At 40.3% G+C, this 18,482-nt stretch overlaps 1 long non-coding RNA gene across 1 annotated transcript; it reads left to right on the plus strand.

Moving 5' to 3' along the window:
- The first annotated feature begins 12,406 nt into the window (after positions 1 to 12,406).
- On the plus strand, positions 12,407 to 17,252 carry LOC143228889 (uncharacterized). The gene is made up of 2 exons (XR_013015488.1): positions 12,407 to 12,546; positions 17,027 to 17,252. It is a non-coding gene; the product is annotated as an uncharacterized LOC143228889 (long non-coding RNA).
- The last annotated feature ends 1,230 nt before the right edge of the window (positions 17,253 to 18,482 follow it).

The following is an 18,482-nucleotide window of genomic DNA, read 5'->3' on the forward strand; positions in this document are numbered from 1 at the left end:
ATGAGAGACACCATGAGTCAGAACAAACCTAGAGCTAGAATGAGAGACACCATGAGTCGAACAAACCTAGAGCTAGAATGAGAGACACCATGAGTCAGAACAAACCTAGAGCTAGAATGAGAGACACCATGAGTCTAGCAAACCTAGAGCTGGAATGAGGAGACACCATGAGTCGAACAAACCTAGAGCTAGAATGAGGGAGACATCATGAGTCTAACAAACCTAGAGCTAGAATGAGAGACATCATGAGTCTAACAAACCTAGAGCTGGAATGAGAGACACCATGAGTCAGAACAAACCTAGAGCTAGAATGAGAGACACCATGAGTCAGAACAAACCTAGAGCTAGAATGAGAGACATCATGAGTCTAACAAACCTAGAGCTAGAATGAGGAGACATCATGAGTCTAACAAACCTAGAGCTAGAATGAGAGACATCATGAGTCTAACAAACCTAGAGCTAGAATGAGAGACACCATGAGTCGAACAAACCTAGAGCTGGAATGAGAGACACCATGAGTCTAACAAACCTAGAGCTAGAATGAGAGACACCATGAGTCTAACAAACCTAGAGCTGGAATGAGAGACACCATGAGTCGAACAAACCTAGAGCTAGAATGAGAGACACCATGAGTTGAACAAACCTAGAGCTAGAATGAGAGACACCATGAGTCTAACAAACCTAGAGCTGGAATGAGAGACACCATGAGTCGAACAAACCTAGAGCTAGAATGAGAGACACCATGAGTCGAACAAACCTAGAGCTAGAATGAGAGACACCATGAGTCGAACAAACCTAGAGCTAGAATGAGAGACACCATGAGTCTAGCAAACCTAGAGCTGTAATGAGAGACACCATGAGTCGAACAAACCTAGAGCTAGAATGAGAGACATCATGAGTCTAACAAACCTAGAGCTAGAATGAGAAACACCATGAGTCGAACAAACCTAGAGCTAGGATGAGAGACATCATGAGTCTAACAAACCTAGAGCTAGAATGAGAGACATCATGAGTCTAACAAACCTAGAGCTAGAATGAGAGACATCATGAGTCTAACAAACCTAGAGCTAGAATGAGAGACACCATGAGTCAGAACAAACCTAGAGCTAGAATGAGAGACACCATGAGTCGAACAAACCTAGAGCTAGAATGAGAGACACCATGAGTCGAACAAACCTAGAGCTAGAATGAGAGACACCATGAGTCGAACAAACCTAGAGCTAGAATGAGAGACACCATGAGTCGAACAAACCTAGAGCTAGAATGAGAGACATCATGAGTCTAACAAACCTAGAGCTAGAATGAGAGACACCATGAGTCGAACAAACCTAGAGCTAGAATGAGAGACACCATGAGTCGAACAAACCTAGAGCTAGAATGAGAGACTCCATGAGTAGAGCAAACCTAGAGCTGGAATGAGAGACACCATGAGTCGAACAAACCTAGAGCTAGAATGAGAGACACCATGAGTCGAACAAACCTAGAGCTAGAATGAGAGACACCATGAGTCGAACAAACCTAGAGCTAGAATGAGAGACATCATGAGTCTAACAAACCTAGAGCTAGAATGAGAGACATCATGAGTCTAACAAACCTAGAGCTAGAATGAGAGACATCATGAGTCTAACAAACCTAGAGCTAGAATGAGAGACACCATGAGTCGAACAAACCTAGAGCTGGAATGAGAGACACCATGAGTTGAACAAACCTAGAGCTAGAATGAGAGACACCATGAGTCTAACAAACCTAGAGCTGGAATGAGAGACACCATGAGTCGAACAAACCTAGAGCTAGAATGAGAGACACCATGAGTCGAACAAACCTAGAGCTAGAATGAGAGACACCATGAGTCGAACAAACCTAGAGCTAGAATGAGAGACACCATGAGTCTAGCAAACCTAGAGCTGAATGAGAGACACCATGAGTCGAACAAACCTAGAGCTAGAATGAGAGACATCATGAGTCTAACAAACCTAGAGCTAGAATGAGAAACACCATGAGTCGAACAAACCTAGAGCTAGGATGAGAGACATCATGAGTCTAACAAACCTAGAGCTAGAATGAGAGACATCATGAGTCTAACAAACCTAGAGCTAGAATGAGAGACATCATGAGTCTAACAAACCTAGAGCTAGAATGAGGGAGACACCATGAGTCGAACAAACCTAGAGCTAGAATGAGGGGACACCATGAGTCGAACAAACCTAGAGCTAGAATGAGAGAGACACCATGAGTCAGAACAAACCTAGAGCTAGAATGAGAGACACCATGAGTCGAACAAACCTAGAGCTAGAATGAGAGACACCATGAGTCGAACAAACCTAGAGCTAGAATGAGAGACATCATGAGTCTAACAAACCTAGAGCTAGAATGAGAGACACCATGAGTCGAACAAACCTAGAGCTAGAATGAGAGACACCATGAGTCGAACAAACCTAGAGCTAGAATGAGAGACTCCATGAGTAGAGCAAACCTAGAGCTGGAATGAGAGACACCATGAGTCGAACAAACCTAGAGCTAGAATGAGAGACACCATGAGTCGAACAAACCTAGAGCTAGAATGAGAGACACCATGAGTCGAACAAACCTAGAGCTAGAATGAGAGACATCATGAGTCTAACAAACCTAGAGCTAGAATGAGAGACATCATGAGTCTAACAAACCTAGAGCTAGAATGAGAGACATCATGAGTCTAACAAACCTAGAGCTAGAATGAGAGACACCATGAGTCGAACAAACCTAGAGCTGGAATGAGAGACACCATGAGTCTAACAAACCTAGAGCTAGAATGAGAGACACCATGAGTCTAACAAACCTAGAGCTAGAATGAGAGACACCATGAGTCGAACAAACCTAGAGCTAGAATGAGAGACACCATGAGTCGAACAAACCTAGAGCTAGAATGAGAGACACCATGAGTCAGACAAACCTAGAGCTAGAATGCTAGAATGAGAGACATCATGAGTCTAACAAACCTAGAGCTAGAATGAGAGACATCATGAGTCTAACAAACCTAGAGCTAGAATGAGAGACATCATGAGTCTAACAAACCTAGAGCTAGAATGAGAGACACCATGAGTCGAACAAACCTAGAGCTAGAATGAGAGACACCATGAGTCTAACAAACCTAGAGCTAGAATGAGAGACATCATGAGTCTAACAAACCTAGAGCTAGAATGAGAGACACCATGAGTCAGACAAACCTAGAGCTAGAATGAGAGACACCATGAGTCGAACAAACCTAGAGCTAGAATGAGAGACACCATGAGTCTAACAAACCTAGAGCTGGAATGAGAGACACCATGAGTCGAACAAACCTAGAGCTAGAATGAGAGACATCATGAGTCTAACAAACCTAGAGCTAGAATGAGAGACATCATGAGTCTAACAAACCTAGAGCTAGAATGAGAGGCACCATTAGTCGAACAAACCTAGAGCTAGAATGAGAGACACCATGAGTCGAACAAACCTAGAGCTAGAATGAGAGACACCATGAGTCTAACAAACCTAGAGCTAGAATGAGAGACACCATGAGTCTAACAAACCTAGAGCTAGAATGAGAGACACCATGAGTCTAACAAACCTAGAGCTAGAATGAGAGACACCATGAGTCTAACAAACCTAGAGCTAGAATGAGAGACACCATGAGTCTAACAAACCTAGAGCTAGAATGAGAGACATCATGAGTCTAACAAACCTAGAGCTAGAATGAGGAGACATCATGAGTCTAACAAACCTAGAGCTAGAATGAGAGACATCATGAGTCTAACAAACCTAGAGCTAGAATGAGAGACATCATGAGTCTAACAAACCTAGAGCTAGAATGAGATGAGTCGACAAACCAGCTGAGTCATGAGTCTAACAAACCTAGAGCTAGAATGAGAGACACCATGAGTCGAACAAACCTAGAGCTAGAATGAGAGACACCATGAGTCGAACAAACCTAGAGCTAGAATGAGAGACACCATGAGTCGAACAAACCTAGAGCTAGAATGAGAGACACCATGAGTCGAACAAACCTAGAGCTAGAATGAGAGACACCATGAGTCGAACAAACCTAGAGCTAGAATGAGAGACACCATGAGTCTAACAAACCTAGAGCTGGAATGAGAGACACCATGAGTCGAACAAACCTAGAGCTAGAATGAGAGACACCATGAGTCAGAACAAACCTAGAGCTAGAATGAGAGACACCATGAGTCTAACAAACCTAGAGCTGGAATGAGAGACACCATGAGTCGAACAAACCTAGAGCTAGAATGAGAGACACCATGAGTCGAACAAATTTAGAGCTGGAATGAGAGACACCATGAGTCGAACAAACCTAGAGCTAGAATGAGAGACACCATGAGTCTTGCAAACCTAGAGCTGTAATGAGAGACACCATGAGTCGAACAAACCTAGAGCTAGAATGAGAGACATCATGAGTCTAACAAACCTAGAGCTAGAATGAGAGACACCATGAGTCTAACAAACCTAGAGCTAGAATGAGAGACACCATGAGTCTAACAAACCTAGAGCTAGAATGAGAGACACCATGAGTCGAACAAACCTAGAGCTAGAATGAGAGACACCATGAGTCGAACAAACCTAGAGCTAGAATGAGAGACACCATGAGTCTGGCAAACCTAGAGCTGGAATGAGAGACACCATGAGTCGAACAAACCTAGAGCTAGAATGAGAGACATCATGAGTCTAACAAACCTAGAGCTAGAATGAGAGACATCATGAGTCTAACAAACCTAGAGCTAGAATGAGAGACACCATGAGTCGAACAAACCTAGAGCTAGAATGAGAGACACCATGAGTCGAACAAACCTAGAGCTAGAATGAGAGACACCATGAGTCTAACAAACCTAGAGCTGGAATGAGAGACACCATGAGTCGAACAAACCTAGAGCTAGAATGAGAGACACCATGAGTCAGACAAACCTAGAGCTAGAATGAGAGACACCATGAGTCTAACAAACCTAGAGCTGGAATGAGAGACACCATGAGTCTAACAAACCTAGAGCTAGAATGAGAGACACCATGAGTCGAACAAACCTAGAGCTGGAATGAGAGACACCATGAGTCGAACAAACCTAGAGCTAGAATGAGAGACACCATGAGTCTAACAAACCTAGAGCTGAATGAGAGACACCATGAGTCGAACAAACCTAGAGCTAGAATGAGAGACATCATGAGTCTAACAAACCTAGAGCTAGAATGAGAGACACCATGAGTCGAACAAACCTAGAGCTAGAATGAGAGACATCATGAGTCTAACAAACCTAGAGCTAGAATGAGAGACATCATGAGTCTAACAAACCTAGAGCTAGAATGAGAGACATCATGAGTCTAACAAACCTAGAGCTAGAATGAGAGACATCATGAGTCTAACAAACCTAGAGCTAGAATGAGAGACACCATGAGTCGAACAAACCTAGAGCTAGAATGAGAGACACCATGAGTCAGACAAACCTAGAGCTAGAATGAGAGACACCATGAGTCGAACAAACCTAGAGCTAGAATGAGAGACACCATGAGTCGAACAAACCTAGAGCTAGAATGAGAGACACCATGAGTCGAACAAACCTAGAGCTAGAATGAGAGACACCATGAGTCTAACAAACCTAGAGCTGGAATGAGAGACACCATGAGTCGAACAAACCTAGAGCTAGAATGAGAGACATCATGAGTCTAACAAACCTAGAGCTAGAATGAGAGACATCATGAGTCTAACAAACCTAGAGCTAGAATGAGAGACATCATGAGTCTAACAAACCTAGAGCTAGAATGAGAGACACCATGAGTCGACCAAACCTAGAGCTAGAATGAGAGACACCATGAGTCGAACAAACCTAGAGCTAGAATGAGAGACACCATGAGTCGAACAAACCTAGAGCTAGAATGAGAGACATCATGAGTCTAACAAACCTAGAGCTAGAATGAGAGACATCATGAGTCTAACAAACCTAGAGCTAGAATGAGAGGCACCATTAGTCGAACAAACCTAGAGCTAGAATGAGAGACACCATGAGTCGAACAAACCTAGAGCTAGAATGAGAGACACCATGAGTCGAACAAACCTAGAGCTAGAATGAGAGACACCATGAGTCTAACAAACCTAGAGCTAGAATGAGAGACACCATGAGTCTAGCAAACCTAGAGCTGTAATGAGAGACACCATGAGTCTAACAAACCTAGAGCTAGAATGAGAGACACCATGAGTCGAACAAACCTAGAGCTAGAATGAGAGACATCATGAGTCTAACAAACCTAGAGCTAGAATGAGAGACATCATGAGTCTAACAAACCTAGAGCTAGAATGAGAGACATCATGAGTCTAACAAACCTAGAGCTAGAATGAGAGACATCATGAGTCTAACAAACCTAGAGCTAGAATGAGAGACACCATGAGTCGAACAAACCTAGAGCTGTAATGAGAGACATCATGAGTCTAACAAACCTAGAGCTAGAATGAGAGACACCATGAGTCGAACAAACCTAGAGCTAGAATGAGAGACACCATGAGTCGAACAAACCTAGAGCTAGAATGAGAGACACCATGAGTCGAACAAACCTAGAGCTAGAATGAGAGACACCATGAGTCGAACAAACCTAGAGCTAGAATGAGAGACACCATGAGTCGAACAAACCTAGAGCTAGAATGAGAGACACCATGAGTCTAACAAACCTAGAGCTGGAATGAGAGACACCATGAGTCGAACAAACCTAGAGCTAGAATGAGAGACACCATGAGTCGAACAAACCTAGAGCTAGAATGAGAGACACCATGAGTCTAACAAACCTAGAGCTGGAATGAGAGACACCATGAGTCGAACAAACCTAGAGCTAGAATGAGAGACACCATGAGTCGAACAAATTTAGAGCTGGAATGAGAGACACCATGAGTCGAACAAACCTAGAGCTAGAATGAGAGACACCATGAGTCTTGCAAACCTAGAGCTGAATGAGAGACACCATGAGTCGAACAAACCTAGAGCTAGAATGAGAGACATCATGAGTCTAACAAACCTAGAGCTAGAATGAGAGACACCATGAGTCTAACAAACCTAGAGCTAGAATGAGAGACATCATGAGTCTAACAAACCTAGAGCTAGAATGAGAGACACCATGAGTCGAACAAACCTAGAGCTAGAATGAGAGACACCATGAGTCGAACAAACCTAGAGCTAGAATGAGAGACTCCATGAGTCTGGCAAACCTAGAGCTGGAATGAGAGACACCATGAGTCGAACAAACCTAGAGCTAGAATGAGAGACATCATGAGTCTAACAAACCTAGAGCTAGAATGAGAGACATCATGAGTCTAACAAACCTAGAGCTAGAATGAGAGACACCATGAGTCGAACAAACCTAGAGCTAGAATGAGAGACACCATGAGTCGAACAAACCTAGAGCTAGAATGAGAGACACCATGAGTCTAACAAACCTAGAGCTGGAATGAGAGACACCATGAGTCGAACAAACCTAGAGCTAGAATGAGAGACACCATGAGTCGAACAAACCTAGAGCTAGAATGAGAGACACCATGAGTCTAACAAACCTAGAGCTGGAATGAGAGACACCATGAGTCGAACAAACCTAGAGCTAGAATGAGAGACACCATGAGTCGAACAAACCTAGAGCTGGAATGAGAGACACCATGAGTCGAACAAACCTAGAGCTAGAATGAGAGACACCATGAGTCTTGCAAACCTAGAGCTGTAATGAGAGACACCATGAGTCGAACAAACCTAGAGCTAGAATGAGAGACATCATGAGTCTAACAAACCTAGAGCTAGAATGAGAGACACCATGAGTCGAACAAACCTAGAGCTAGAATGAGAGACATCATGAGTCTAACAAACCTAGAGCTAGAATGAGAGACATCATGAGTCTAACAAACCTAGAGCTAGAATGAGAGACATCATGAGTCTAACAAACCTAGAGCTAGAATGAGAGACATCATGAGTCTAACAAACCTAGAGCTAGAATGAGAGACACCATGAGTCGAACAAACCTAGAGCTAGAATGAGAGACACCATGAGTCGAACAAACCTAGAGCTAGAATGAGAGACACCATGAGTCGAACAAACCTAGAGCTAGAATGAGAGACACCATGAGTCGAACAAACCTAGAGCTAGAATGAGAGACACCATGAGTTGAACAAACCTAGAGCTAGAATGAGAGACACCATGAGTCTAGCAAACCTAGAGCTGGAATGAGAGACACCATGTGTCGAACAAACCTAGAGCTAGAATGAGAGACATCATGAGTCTAACAAACCTAGAGCTAGAATGAGAGACATCATGAGTCTAACAAACCTAGAGCTAGAATGAGAGACATCATGAGTCTAACAAACCTAGAGCTAGAATGAGAGACATCATGAGTCGAACAAACCTAGAGCTAGAATGAGAGACACCATGAGTCGAACAAACCTAGAGCTAGAATGAGAGACACCATGAGTCGAACAAACCTAGAGCTAGAATGAGAGACACCATGAGTCTAACAAACCTAGAGCTAGAATGAGAGACACCATGAGTCTAACAAACCTAGAGCTAGAATGAGAGACACCATGAGTCGAACAAACCTAGAGCTAGAATGAGAGACACCATGAGTCGAACAAACCTAGAGCTAGAATGAGAGACACCATGAGTCTAACAAACCTAGAGCTGGAATGAGAGACACCATGAGTCGAACAAACCTAGAGCTAGAATGAGAGACACCATGAGTCTAACAAACCTAGAGCTAGAATGAGAGACATCATGAGTCTAACAAACCTTGAGCTGGAATGAGAGACGCCATGAGTCTAACAAACCTAGAGCTAGAATGAGAGACACCATGAGTCTAACAAACCTAGAGCTAGAATGAGAGACATCATGAGTCTAACAAACCTTGAGCTGGAATGAGAGACACCATGAGTCTAACAAACCTTGAGCTGGAATGAGAGACATCATGAGTCTAACAAACCTAGAGCTAGAATGAGAGACATCATGAGTCTAACAAACCTAGAGCTGAAATGAGAGACACCATGAGTCGAACAAACCTTGAGCTAGAATGAGAGACACCATGAGTCGAACAAACCTAGAGCTAGAATGAGCGACACCCTCAGCTGGAATAAACGTAAAACAAATAGTCTTATTCCTACCGACATTTTTGTTACAGAAGGAAAGACTGTGATAAACATAATCATGAGAAATTGTGAAGCATAATATGTCTACTATGTGCCCTTGACTTAGTGAATTCATTACAATGTGAAAAACTAATTTCGATGACAAATAGGTTAGCAAAGAGGAAATATTTTGATAGCAAATTGTTACTACGACAATACTTCCTGTATTTATGATCTAACAGGTTTTATTTTTAATTATTAAGTATCGGTTTAGATTTTTAAATATTCTCACACGCATCGTTACATGTAACATCCTAATCTATTTGATTCAGTTAATTGAATTAACTTTAAACCAAAAATACTTTGCGCGTCAAACAGGTTAGAAGATTTCAACAGAGAATAGAAACAAGGCACTGGTTTTCTAATTAGTGTCACTCGTAGGTGTTTGACGTATCTTCTATTGTTTTACTTATTCCAACCATTCATTTGTTCTCACTATTCATTTGCAACAAAAATGTTCACTTGGTCTGACATGATGACGTGGTACTTATGGCACTCAACTCACTATCTAAGACCATGTATTCGAATTCCGTCACCGAACATCCTCGCTCTTTCAGCCGTGGGGGCATTATATCTTTACAATCAATCCTACTTGTAATTAGTTAAAAGTAGCCCGAAAGTTCGTTTTCATTTTGTTGATTAGCCGCCTTTCCTATAGTCTATCATTTCTAAATTGGAGACAACTGGTGCAGGTAACCCTAGAGTAACTTTACGTAAAATTTAGCAAAACAATTAAACAAATATTCAGTTCGTGGAACTATCCTTGTTTTCAGTGAATTAAACAAACAAGATCTTGTAAAAACGACTTATGATTCAAACACGTAATATGAAAGAAAGAAACAAACAGAAACAGGAGAATTAAACAGAGCTCGTTTTGTTTTTTAGACGGGTTATGATGAACTTGCTTTGACCCTTAACTGAATAAACTGGAGGCGAAGAAACTGGGACAAGGATTCGATTCTCTACTCCAAGATAAACCTAGCTGGCAGCCAGATAATTATAATAATTGATCATACATGAAATGTTTGTAAAGTGAATACTCCCGTACACCAACCTTTATATTCTTGGTTAATTAAGCCTAAATATTTAGGATGATCGGCAGGTACATACAAAATAAATTTATAAGGTACTTTTTGCTGTTATATGATTCTTTGTCATGTGTAGGCCCGGCATGGCCAAGTGGGTTAAGGCGTTCGACTCGTAATTGGAGAATGGCGGGTTCGAATCCCCGTCGCACCAAACATGCTTGCCTTTTCAGCCGTGAGGGCGTTGTAATGTGACGGTCAATCTCACTGTTTGTTGGTAAAGCAGTAGCTCAAGAGTTGACGGTGGGTGATGATGACTAGCTTCCTTCTCTCTAGTCTTACACTGCTAAATTCGGGACGGCTAGCGCAGATAGAGCTCGTGTAGCTTTGCGCGAAATAAAAAAACAAACTATCTTTGTCATTTGTGATTTTTTTTTCAGTTTCCTCAAAAAACCTAAGATTGTTTTAGTCTTATAACGTAGTATATTAACGAAGCGAAGAAAGACATTATTAAGTCAGAAGGGGTGGATTGCGGGAGAGCGTGGGGGTTGCCAAAGTTCGCACCGCGATTCTGCTGAACGTCTCCGCTCTGGATGTATCTATAAATGAAAGGTTTGGCTTAAAAGCAAGGCAAAACCTCTGTAGCGGTGGGTACTACTGATTGACTCCAAATACCAACGTCAATTAGTGTGTTTTTGTGTTTTTTGAATTTCGCGCAAAGCTACACGAGGGCTATCTGCGCTAGCCGTCCCTAAGTTGTTTTATTTAACATACCACGCGAAAGCATTTTTAATAACTTTTATAAAGTCCCCCGGCAGGTCAGCTGTAAATTTAGAAATGTAAAACACTAAAATCTGCGGACAGAGTGTAAACAAAAACTCATTGTGTGATTAAACTGTAAGAAAACAACAACAAATTCCGCAAGAGAATATTTTATAATTTTAAATTTTAATATATATTCTTAAATATAAATGAACAAAATAACCCCAAACAAAATTAAAATGATCCCCAGAGTATGGGCTATAATTTACGCAGCGTGTTTAATTTTTCTTTACGCTTGTATTGTTCATTTAAATGTCATTTATCACAGGTTTAGATTTGCTGTTTTTAACGCAGTTCTTCCCCTTGATTTTGTTTTGCTAGTCTGTTTAAATATTAACTTCCTTTCCACACAAACACATTCATATAAATATATATTCATTATGTTTCCAAAAGGAAAGGAAATTTCTGACATATTCACATAAATTGTATTTCGTTCATCTACACTGTTTTCAATCTCAGAACACTTCTTTACTGTGACTGACTAACATTCCGTAAGTTAAGTTTATGATTAAAAGAAATCTTGTATGTATATATACCTTGGAGATCTGACCAATTAGTAGCACAGGAAGAAAGTAGGGCAAATGTTCCAGAACTCGGACAATTAGTATATCCACATTACCAATTACAACAAAAGATTTGACAGTGTTGTGAAGAGCCTAGTAACGGTCCATTCGAGACAACGAGACTAAAATAAATAAAATATTTACGTTTAATCAATCAAACCTAATTACTTCCTTTGTGTGTTTGAAGTGTATAATGAGAGTCTTCATCCAGTTAGGGTTAGCGTTGTTCCAAGTGAAGTGAATGTAACATTACTCTCTATACATACACCTGTTTTTCACTCCCATTATTTTTGTTGCTTCTTGACAATATAATTTATTTCTGTTAATTATAACTCAGTAATGTAAGCTTTAAAACTTTAGTTTGGTTTAGTGTTAGGTATTTCTAAACAGTTGAGGGTCTTAGCAATGAAGAGAAAACGATTAGACGTTTTACCACTGCAAGAGAAGAATTCCTGGGTAGTATGTGCCCCCTCGAGAGTACTTTACCCTAGGGACTTTAGGACCGTTTCTACACCACTGAATTTAAAGTGTGATACCGGTAGCTCAGTGGCAGTTTGAAGGCTTATAACATAAAAATTGGGGCTTAAATAACTAATCAGCAGAGCAGACAGCTGTAAAGCTCTGCGCCAAACAAAGATTGATTAAAAATTTATCATTATTTATGGTATAGTAATGAGTGTTACGAATTTGTTAGTAAGTAGATTTAATCAAGCGTAGTTATTTCTACACAATATAATTAATCGAAGTTATTAACAAAACTAAATTCCAGAAATTACAGTGAAAGACGGTATTTGTCAGCGACGATGGGGTATCTACCCCGATCCAACCAACTGTGCCGCTTTCTATATATGCATCAACCAAGTAGCCACGAGAATTTTGTGCCCAAATAACACCGTGTATAACAGCTACAATAAGGTGTGTGTTCACGTGACTACAGTGGACTGCGAAGATAGGGTACCTGACTGGGCTTTCGATGGTAAGTATATTATCTCTGGATAAGTTCCAACATTTTGCAGTAGATTACCTACGAAAACATTTCATCAAAGCTTACCACCAAATGAGTTTACAGTTTTCGTTGGTTGAACAATTAAAATAACGTTTGATATGTGAAGGTAAGACCAGTGGTGTAAGTGTGCCTCCGTAGTCTTCGAAATTACGGAGAGAGGAGAGCGAGTCGTAACTATAATTATATGGAAATAAATGTAAGGTACTTTTTATGTTAGGGGGGGATCGTTTGTTGTTACGTCACCGGGTAAGTCTTAAGTAGAATGCCGTCTAAGGCACAGCGGTATGTCTGCGGACTTACAACGTTAGAATCCGGGTTTCGATACCCGTGGTGGGCAGAGCTCAGGTAGCTTTGTTTAATTACAAACAATTCAAGTAGAAAATCGTAACATTCAATCCTTCGGTGGACTTATCTCTGTGCCTAGATTTACTTAGTGACTGAGCTTGTGTTTACTATTCCTTATGGGCTTATCTCTGTGCCTAAACTTTCGTAGTGACTGAGCTTGTGTTACTATTCCTTATGGGCTTATCTCTGTGCCTAAACTTACGTAGTGACTGAGCTTGTGTTTACTATTCCTTATGGGCTTATCTCGGTGCCTAACCTTACGTAGTGACTGAGCTTGTGTTACTATTCCTTATGGGCTTATCTCTGTGCCTAAACTTACGTCGTGACTGAGCTTGTGTTACTATTCCTTATGGGCTTATCTCGGTGCCTATACTTACGTAGTGACTGAGCTTGTGTTTACCATTCCTTATGGGTTTATATCTGTGCCTAACCTTACGTAGTGACTGAGCTTGTGTTACTGTTCCTTATGGGCTTATCTCTGTGCCTAAACCTACGTAGTGACTGAGCTTGTGTTTACTATTCCTTATGGGCATATCTCGGTGCCTAAACTTACGTCGTGACTGAGCTTGTGTTACTATTCCTTATGGGCTTATCTCGGTGCCTAAACTTACGTAGTGACTGAGCTTGTGTTACTATTCCTTATGGGTTTATATCTGTGCCTAACCTTACGTAGTGACTGAGCTTGTGTTACTGTTCCTTATGGGCTTATCTCTGTGCCTAAACCTACGTAGTGACTGAGCTTGTGTTTACTATTCCTTATGGGCATATCTCGGTGCCTAAACTTACGTCGTGACTGAGCTTGTGTTACTATTCCTTATGGGCTTATCTCGGTGCTTAAACTTACGTAGTGACTGAGCTTGTGTTTACTATTCCTTATGGGCTTATCTCGGTGCTTAAACGTACGTAGTGACTGAGCTTGTGTTTACCATTTCTTATGGGTTTATATCTGTGCCTAACCTTACGTAGTGACTGAGCTTGTGTTTACTATTCCTTATGGGCTTATCTCTGTGCCTATACTTAGTGACTGAGCTTGTGTTTACCATTCCTTATGGGTTTATATCTGTGCCTAACCTTACGTAGTGACTGAACTTGTGTTACTATTTCTTATGGGCTTATCTCTGTGCCTAAACTTACGTAGTGACTGAGCTTGTGTTTACTATTCCTTATGGGCTTATCTCGGTGCTTAGACTTACGTAGTGACTGAGCTTGTGTTACTCTTCCTTATGGGCTTATCTCTGTGCCTAAACTTACGTAGTGACTGAGCTTGTGTTTACTATTCCTTATGAGCTTATCTCTGTGCCTATACTTAGTGACTGAGCTTGTGTTTACCATTCCTTGTGGGTTTATATCTGTGCCTCACCTTACGTAGTGACTGAGCTTGTGTTACTATTTCTTATGGGCTTATCTCTGTGCCTAAACTTACGTAGTGACTGAGCTTGTGTTTACTATTCCTTATGGGCTTATCTCGGTGCTTAAACTTACGTAGTGACTGAGCTTGTGTTTACTATTCCTTATGGGCTTATCTCCGTGCCTAAACTTACGTAGTGACTGAGCTTGTGTTTACTATTCCTTATGGGCTTATCTCGGTGCTTAAACTTACGTAGTGACTGAGCTTGTGTTTACTATTCCTTATGGGCTTATCTCGGTGCTTAAACGTACGTAGTGACTGAGCTTGTGTTTACCATTCCTTATGGGTTTATATCTGTGCCTAACCTTACGTAGTGACTGAGCTTGTGTTACTATTCCTTATGGGTTTATCTCTGTGTCTAGACTTACGTAGTGATTGAGCTTGTGTTTACTATTCCTTATGGGCTTATCTCGGTGCCTAAACTTACGTAGTGACTGAGCTTGTGTTACTATTCCTTACCAGATTCTCATTCTCAAAGGCTTATGTTGTTTGTTTGTAGACATTTTCTAGCAATGAAACAATACATACTGGTATGTTGAAAGCACTGGAACTCTTCTGAAACAGTTGCTGGGTAGACCTAACAACAACAAAAGAATTAAGATAAAACGGTAGTAGACGTTTTCAGGCCAGTTCGGGAACGTCCCCCACCAGTGGCACAGCGGAATGTCTGTGGACCTACAGCGCTAGAAACCGGTTTTCGATACCAGTTGGGGGGGGGGGAGTCATAGCACAGATAGTCCATTCTGTAGCTTTGTGCTTAACTTCAAACAAAGAAAGAGTTATGGAGGCGCCAGAAATGTCGTTCTCCGCTGGGTTTTTTTCTACTCTATTGTTTTGATATACGCTGTAGACTAAAAAAATAAAACATAAAAGTAATGAGAGAAGCCCTAGGAAACAACGTTTATAGGTCAGTTAGGGTGTTACCCGGAATGTCGTTCCAAACTGCTTTTTTTCTTGTAACTGTTTTGTTCCGAGATCTTCTCTTCACTAACAACGAACTACATTATCATGCGAAGAGTTCTAGTTCTTTCATCAGGCTGTTGCAATCCATGTTCATTGTCCATACAAAGAACTGGTATTTTCCTCTGTCCGAACCTTAGTGACGTCTTATGACACAGGGGGGGAGTGTGTTTGGTACTGGGAATGTCCTTGGTTCAAATCGGAATCAAAATCATGATCCTCAGATTAACCTTTTGATCAGTATGTGTGAACTAGTCGAAAACGACTTATGGTTCAAAAAATGCCATATATAAAAAAGCAAGACATTTGGGACACATTACAAGGATATACATGCAAGTAGTTCTCCATTTACGCGCATTCGTTGCAAGCGTTTTTCGATTAACGCGATCGATAGAATAACAACGATTCTCGATTATCGCGCTTGCGAATTCGGATCAACGCAATTTGTGTATTGTAACGATACAAATAGAAGCATTTACTCAGTGCTTGAAGGTTCAGCCGATGTAGACTCTTTATTATGATAACATCCGGGATAACGCGACGCACAAATATGTGGAAGTGACGTTACAACAAAAGTAACGTTACGGTTATCTGTACAGTAGCCAGATGGTCGCGGAGTCTGTTTGGTGACATTAAAATCAGTTGATATATTGACTACGTGAGCATAAGGTGGCACTCCTGCAGTGTATTGAGGTTTGACTAATGACATTCCCACTGGGATTGCCCGAGTCGTGTATACTTTACGGGAAATAGTGTCTGATTTACACGACCAATTCCTGGAACGTAACTATTGCTTAAATCGAGAACTGCCAGTATTAGTCAATTGAAGAGCAAAGCCAAAAGCTTGTAATGCGATCCTATGTTCCAAAAAGGTTTGTTTTGAATTTCGCGCAAAGCTACTCAAGGGCTACCTGCGCTAGCCGTCCCTAATTTAGCAGTGTAAGACGAGAGGGAAGGCAGCTAGTCATCACCACTCACTTTCAACTCTTGGGCTACTCTTTTACCAACGAATAGTAAGATTGACCGTGACATTATAATGCCCTCACGAGTGAAAGGGCGAACATGTTTGGCGGGACGGGGATTCGAAGCCACGACTCTCAGATTACGAGTCGAGTGCCTTGGTTAAGGCTGATTGATTTTGATTTAGTGTTTTATGGCACAAAGCAGCGAGGGTATCTGCGCCATCTAGCCTCGCTGCTTTGTGCCATAAAACACTAAATCAAAATCAATCAGCCTTAACCACCTGGCCATATCAAAAAGGACAGTGGTCCTATTTTATTGAAAACACTCAAAACTATGTTATCCCCCAAATATTACTTGATATTAACTTCAAATGGTAAACACAGATTTTCAGAGTTTTCCTTCTATTCAACATGTTTCAGAATTATTAGGTGAAATGAGTGATAAATGTTAATAGGGGCCATAGTGTATAAATACTTCTGATTTCTTATGATTAAATAACAGTTTTAGTGAGGATTCATTTTACTGAAGCCTTCAAGAGAGCCCCCTCTCATTTCTTCAGTGACACAACAGTTATGTTTGCGGACTTACGGGTTTCGATACCCGTAAAGAGTGTAATTAGTTTGGTGCTTAATTATAAACGACAAATCGTGTATGTTTGTGGAGTGTTACTGTGCGTACTAAATTGTAAAATAATTATTTATTCTGGAAATATTTAAAACACAGTCTAAATACATTGATATTACCTCTCTAACGCTTACATTTGTTCTATTTCAGATGCTAGTACTAACAGGAAGAATATATATTGATTTACACAAGTTGGTTAGTTACTAAAAGCACGTTCCAGTCATCACCCAGGGAGATGTTATAAAACTTCATACCAATGTATACAGGGTCAGAACTTTGCAGTGGTTCTAACCAGTGCTTCATACAAATTCTAACTCACCTGTTCCAAAAACTTATGCCTATTTTATTTCCAGTTTATAAGTTTCAGATGTGATTTTTTTTAAAATAAAGATACTGTTGCAAACGTGTAACATTAAACAAAGTACTCTAAATGAAGACAAGTTTTTGATTTTATCATTCTTGGAATGTACGTATTAATCAATGTAGATAAATAACGTGACTTGAGATTAATATTTTAGTGATGACAAAAAGGTAGGTCCACTGAGATGTTAATATTCGTCCGACTTCGTTTGGATCGATCCCGGTACAAAGGTATTTCACATAATGCCTAAAAATAGGCCAGGGATCCCCAGAAAGGTAGCAGCTCCATCTAGGCGATTGAAGTAAAAATATTTTCATGATACTGTAACACAATTATGGTTTCAGTGAAGAAAGTATAATAATGCTCGTTTTGTGATAAGGTTAAAGAAGAAATATATTTAAAATTCTAATCCACCTAGCAGCAAACTAAATTCATGTTAAAGTTTTTCATATATTAAGATATTTTATAGAATAAACCATATTATTTATATTATTACTGTTCTGCAGTGGCGATTGAAACAGTCGACTTTGAGCATAACTCACGCCACAAGAAACTTCTATAAATCAGTCGTAAAGTATTCAGCATTTTGACTTATTTCTCACAATAACTAAAATATACAGATACAATGGGAAGAATAATTATATTGTTTTAGTTTCCCGCTATCTTTTGATTTATAGCATTTCCGGTTTATACTAGGGTTAGGGTAAGGGGTAATTCTGAATTAGAGAAATATTTCATAAAATTTTATCACAAAGTTTCGCGTTTCAGAACCTTTTTTTTTTTGCTTTATTAACGCACACTACAAGTGTTACAATGAAAATCTTTTAACAATATTTAATACACTAGTTAAACGGATCCGATTCACTTTGACTGGATTGCGTAGTTTTTATTACATGATGTATTACATTCATAGCGGGATCTGTTGATATTCCGTCCATATTGGGAACTATTCGTCTTTGTTTGTTTCATAATGTTTTAAATGTATAGCAGCCCCTGTTTCGTATGTGTTGTATGATGATATTACGTACATAGCGGGCCTCGTTTCGTCTCTATATGTTTGTTACAGCGGGATCTGTTTCATCTGTATAATTTATTAGTCGATATTAGGTTTCTCGATGGAATATGTCCCGATTGGACTTCATGTATTTTCAATACACTGTATATTAATATTACATCCATATAGATGATTTGGTCTCGATATTTCATGCTAATACAGAATTGCCCACACAGTAAGACAAACGTACA

This window comes from Tachypleus tridentatus, chromosome 10 (assembly GCF_004210375.1).
Source record: "Tachypleus tridentatus isolate NWPU-2018 chromosome 10, ASM421037v1, whole genome shotgun sequence".
In the NCBI taxonomy this organism is placed as follows: domain Eukaryota; kingdom Metazoa; phylum Arthropoda; class Merostomata; order Xiphosura; family Limulidae; genus Tachypleus; species Tachypleus tridentatus.